The 5,933-nt window shown below is 50.9% G+C and overlaps 1 long non-coding RNA gene across 1 annotated transcript; it reads right to left on the minus strand.

The window, feature by feature from the left end:
• Positions 1–531: 531 nt before the first annotated feature.
• On the minus strand, positions 532–4,792 carry LOC147651535 (uncharacterized). Its single transcript, XR_015274143.1, has 3 exons — positions 4,644–4,792; positions 2,729–2,788; positions 532–2,668 (listed from the first exon to the last, which is right to left on the minus strand). It is a non-coding gene; the product is annotated as an uncharacterized LOC147651535 (long non-coding RNA).
• Between the last annotated feature and the right edge of the window lie 1,141 nt (positions 4,793–5,933).

A 5,933-nucleotide genomic window follows, 5' to 3' on the forward strand; every position in this document is an offset into this window, starting at 1 on the left:
GAAGGGGTAAGCACAGGGGCACCTACTGGGACTGTGTAGAACTGTAGTTAGAGACAGCCTCTGTGCCTGCTGTCCTCCAGAAGAGAAAAACACTCCCACCCAACTTGGCATCATCTGTGAATTACTGAGGGTGCACTCAATCCCCTTGTCCAGATCACTGATAAAGATACTAAACAGGACTGGGCCCAAGACTGAGCCTTGGGGATCAGCTGGATGAACTCCACTTCCCACCACTCTGGGCCCTGCCATCACCCAGTTTATCACCAGCAAACAATGCACCTATCCAAGCCATGAGCAGACAGTTTCTGCAGGAGAATGATGTGTGATGCAGTGCAAACAGGATCAGGGAGCTGCCTAGGAAGAGTCTCAGGTGAATCCAGGAGAATACAGTACAGGACTGCTCAGCTTTCAAATCAATCTTGCTTAAAGAATTCTACAAAACTGTAACAAAACAAACACAGACACAAAAACCCCAAACAAATAATGAGAAAAAACCAAACAAACAGGCAGAAATTAAAAAAAACTAAAAAATCAGGTTGAAGGTTTTTATTAACTTAAAAAAAAATCAAAACAAACAAAAAGTCACATTTCTAAAGGCTGCTTTCCCAGCCTTTTCTCTCTGCTGGGAGGACATCCTGAAGTGGAGCCAGCTGGAAGCAGGTGGGACAGGACAGAACCTGGGCTATTCTCACAGGCCAGCCCTGTGGCTCCCCCATTGCCAAAACCTGGACACATAAACTAAACACAGGTAAGCACATGTGTATAGACATAGCAAAAATATATTTGTCTTAAAAAATATTAGTCTTGGCCACACATTTATACCACTGGAAAGAACATAGTCACTCCTTTCAGTTTTCTTTTCAGTCACTACAAATGTTTAGAAAATATAGGAGCGCAAAAAATGGAAATATCCAAGATCAATATGAAAACAAATAACAAAGATTCAATTTTGAAACTTTGCATTGGACATCCTTTGCAGAAATTTACTCAGAACTTTAAGATTTACAAAAAAGATCAAGAGTATTGGAGTCAAATGGCTTCTGTGTTAGTACAACACAATCCATGGAGACTTCAGCTGGCTGCCTTGATTTCTCAAATATGATGGAGGGAACATCTGAGCAGCTACAGCTCCCAGTTCTCTCAGGGACCTGCCATGCATCTGGGTGGGTCCCATGGCCTTGTGCATGCTCAGGTTCCTCAGGTGGTTTTAAACCTGACCCTCTGCTACAAGGGGCTGGAATTAAGTCTGCCAGCCCAATAACCTGAGAGATGTGGGAATAGTGACTGGCAGTAAAAATTGAGACCAACAATTGTTGAGTACCTCAGCCTCCTCCTTGTCTGTTGTCACTAGTCCTGTCTGGCTTGTGGGGGTAGGGGGGAAATAGGGGAGGTGTGATAGGTTTCTTTTTATCTTTCTTTTCCAACTGAAGTACCTCTAGGTGCCCTTATTATTATTTTTAAAGGCTTTTCCAAATGCAGCTTCAGCTGAACCTTAGCTATACTGATCTCATCCTCACACACCAATGTGTTATCTCTCTATCTTTCCCATGATGTGTGCCACTACATATTGTCTGCATATGACCTTCTTGCATCACATATATTAACTTTCAATAACCCTCTTGCTTTAACTTTCTTTCAAAAACCACTTTGCATTACATATGTTGTATGCATATTATTTTCTTGCATTTTAAACAAGGAGATCCTTACACTGCCAAGCTGGTCTCCTGCATTCCTTGTTTGACTTCTTACAAGTGGCAATTGTGAGCCCTTGTTCTCTAAGAAGAATGTCTTCAAATAGGTGCCAGCTCTGTTCAGCTCCATTATCCCTGAGGACAGTTTCCAAGGCATCCTATCCACTACTTCCTTAAAGAACTGAAAGTTTGCTCTCCTAAAATTTAGGGTCCTCATCGCAGCCAGACTCTCAAGTGCCCCTGCAAATAAAAGTCTATATATAGATAAATGTTTACAGAAGCCATTTTGAATGAATACAGGAAAAAAAAAAATAAAGAGCAGTTCTCATGCCAAGGATGAAAGCCCAGCACTCAGAATTCACAGCTGGCACTCACTCCCCAGTGCTGCAGCAATACTGAGTCCCAAGGCACAGGAAACTGCCTTTGCCATTGCACCCTTTGCACTCTCCTGAAAAAGCAAGCACTGGCACACTGCTGCTGTCCTTCCCTACACATGGATTTCAGCACAGACCTTCTTGCTTCTCATGTTGTGCATTCCCATTTGTAGACTGCAAAGGCAGTGTGATCAGGAGATGGTTCTTTGTTTGCAGGACTTTGAACACACCTTCTAAATACCTGCTCTGTTTATGTGGCTGTAAAATGGAATTGTTTCTAAAACTTCCGAGCAAGTGTGCTACAAGGCTTAAATAGTAATTCTGCATTAAGTACTTTTCCTTCTCCAAAGGAGCGGTGCCTTCCATTGTCCGTGGAAGATCAGAGATTTTTCCCATCCTTTCCAGGACAGGAAATGCAAGGAGCGGGCAGGACCCGGTGTGTGCCGGCAGCGACCGCCCGGTGTCCCCCTTGTACCGCAGAGCGCTTGGAGCGCCTCCGGCCCTGCTGCTGCTGCTGCTGCTGCTGCTCGTGGGACTTCACCGTGAGCCCGAGGGATCGCCGCTGGAATTGGCCCCGCGGCATCGCCCGCTGGGAATTCACACCTGAGGGATCACTTGCCTGGGAATTCACACCTGAGCGATCACTTGCCTGGGAATTCACACCTGAGGGAGCGATCACCGCCTGCCAGAACGTCACCGTAGTCATCTTACCACGGGAGAAGTCTGCAGAGGAACAGCAAGCTACAGCTGAAAGATCTGTGCCGTCAATTATTCCGTGGTAATTCCTCACCTGCTGGGCACAAAAAGAGATTTAGCAGCTGCTTCTTCCTCAGCAGAGGAGTGTCCTGCGTGTTTCAGTTTAAGGACCCAAAGCACCATTTCGTAAAGGTGAAAAGCCAAAAAGCACAAGCTCTCTGCAGTGAAGCTTCCCTCCCAGAGCTGCTGTGCACTGCTCACACAGTGCAGAGGAGGCACCAGAGGGTGCAATCGCTGTCTGCTGATGAGTCCTGCCTCAGAGGAATCAGCAGAGAGCTAGAGACTAGGAATGATTATCAGGCTCCCTGGTTTCTCTTCTTTCTTGCATATTGGACTAGTGAAAGGGCTGTGGTATTGAAATGAAATCATTCTTTATGACAGCTTCCTCTAAACTTTACTCTCCACTTAAGATTGTTCTGCATCCTGGAAAAGACCTGATTCCCCTTTGCTTTGTGTTCATCTTCTGCCTTGGCTGGTAACAAAAGAATTACTGAACTGCTGCTTTGGAGTGGAGAGAGAAATCACTACTGCAGCTGAACATGAGCCAGCACGGTGCCCAGGTATGCGAGAAGGTCAAGGGCAGCCTGGCCTCTACCAGACATAGTGTGGCCAGTAGGATCAGGGCACCGACTGTCCCCCTGTTCTGGGCACTGCTTAGGCCAAACCTCGAATCCTCCGGCTATTTGTGGGATCCTGATGACAAAAAAAGACATTGAGGGACTGGAGTGTGTCCACAAAAGGCAACAGATCTAGGGAAGGAGCTGGAGAAGGAGCAGCTGAGGGAGCTGGAGATGCTCAGTCTGGAGAAAAGGAGGCTCAGGGAGGACTTCTGGCTCTGCACAACAGGAGGGTGTGGCCAGGTGATGACTGGACTCTTCTCTCAGGTAACAAGTAACAGACAAGAGGAAATTGCCTCAAGTTGCACCTGTGGAGGTTTATTATGGAACCATTGAATAGGCTGAGTTAGAAGGAACCCACCAGGATCATCCAGTCCAGCTCCTGGCCTGGCACATGACAGCCCAATAATACCATCACATGGGCTCAGCATTGTCCAAATATTTCTTGAACTCAGATTGGCTTGGTGCTGTGACCAATTCCCTGGGGAAGTCTGTTCCAGAGCTCAACCACCCTGCAGGGAAAAAAGCTTTTCCTGATATCTAGCCTAAACCTCCCCTGACTTAGCTCAGGGAGCCAGATTATGCTGAACCACTGCTTTGGGGCTCTTGATTAATGCCTATTAACACTATCATTATTGATTATTTGTCAGAGGCTAAGACAGCAATAAATCATAAACTTTCAGACCGAGTTTGCGCTCTGCAGAACAATCCTTTAGCAAGACACAGTCTATAAGCACCTGGTTTGAAACACTACTCTGAAATACAGGCAGCCCACTTTCTCCACAGCTCTCAGTCCCTTGAAACGAAGTGCTCCAGAGTTCCTTGAGTCACCTGGTCAGGATTTTGCCCACTCGCAAAAGCACTTGCCTGTGACCTCTATGTATGAGCAGCAGACATGATGAGCTGATTGCTCCAGCAACACCATCCGGGAAAGCCTTTTTTCACCTCTAGATCACCCTCTTTATTTGTCAAACATCGTCCTCATCAGAGCACAATCTACTGCTCCCTGTGCTTTGGCGACCTTGCCGGCTTCGAGCCTTCCCCACTACTGCTCCCTCCCACAGCCCTGCTCGCAGCCCCCTCAGGCCGCTCCTTCCCCTGTCCCGCCCGCCAGCGGTACCACGGACAGGAACACCCCTGCGGCAGAGCCGCCACTTCGGCTAAACCACCACAAAGGCTCCAGAGCTTCCCAGTTTCACACTTACAGAACTTCAAGATGCTGTCATTAAAACGGACCCTTTTCCACCGATGCAAACAACTCGCACACGGCGGGGGGATGGGGGGGGCCGAGGCCGTGCCGGCCGTGGGAGAGCCCCGGGCCGGGGCGGCGGTCCGAGTGGCGCCGAGTCCAGCCGAATGACGCCGAGTCCAGCCGAGTGACACCGAGAGTAATCGAGTGACGCCGAGTGACGCCGAGAGTAATCGAGTGACGCCGAGCTGCTCCGAGCGGTGTGTGGTGGTCGCGGCGCCGCCTCTCCGGGCGGGTCCGGGAGGGCGCGGGCAGTGCTCGGGACAGGTGATGGCCAGAGGCCGGCGAGCAGGGTGGTGCTGCCCGGCGTTGGGGTTGCAGCCCTGGGTGCTCGCACCCTTCCAGGGTGCACAACGCTGCCGCTGGTTTGGGGGAAACCACCCAGCGGGCGTGCTCTTGCTTTGAGGTGCTCGGAAGCCGGAGGGCTACCGGCTCTTGGCCGTGTGTCCTGGGACGTGGGCGGGCGCAAACGCCTGGAACGGGGAGCAGCCTCTGCGGGATCCATGAGGAAAGCCGTCCCGTGGACATGCCGGGGGTCTTCTGGCCAGCCACAGCTGCCTCCATGGGGACGTCGGTGGAGGGGCCGCCAGAACTCTTGATGCGAGGACGGGACAGGACGGGACAGCACAGCGTGTGATGATGTTTCTCCTCAGAGCCACACTCCGCTGCTGAGCAGCACAGAGCTCGCACCGCGGGACCCTGGGTGCCTCCCTGGGGCGCTGCAGACTGGCTCAGCTGCAGACGGGGAACAGGGACTGGCGTGGTGGGACATAGCACAGAGCGCCATTATCTTGTCTTCCAAGTATTTTAAGAAATGGGCTGAAATCCAGACAAGAATATGTTTTCCAGTTTCTGCGCCTTTACCTGTAGATCAGAACAATGGTATTTCTTAGCCGTAAGGCAAAAAAAGGCGTTAGTCTAGCCTCAGGAATGGCAACGACTTGGGTATTCAGAGAAAATGTATGGGGAAGACCTTAGAAGTTCCTTCCCCTAAGCGGAGGTGTGTTCTCATTGCCGTGCTGAGCTGAAAGGTCCGGTCGTGGGAAGTCTGGTCCGCCTTGTGCAGAGACGAACACAAACCGGGGGCTGCGTTCCCCGGTTCCGGAGCTCAGGTCCCGGGTGAGCGGGCCGGGATGGCCGGCCGGGTACTGCCGGCAGCGGCCGCCGGGGGGCGCTGTGGATGAGGCGGGCCCCGCCCCCGTTGGTCTGACAACGGCACGCGCGGGCTCGGCGCGAGCGCGTCCGA

Source organism: Cyanistes caeruleus, chromosome 9, assembly GCF_971803275.1.
Source record: "Cyanistes caeruleus chromosome 9, bCyaCae1.hap1.1, whole genome shotgun sequence".
In the NCBI taxonomy this organism is placed as follows: domain Eukaryota; kingdom Metazoa; phylum Chordata; class Aves; order Passeriformes; family Paridae; genus Cyanistes; species Cyanistes caeruleus.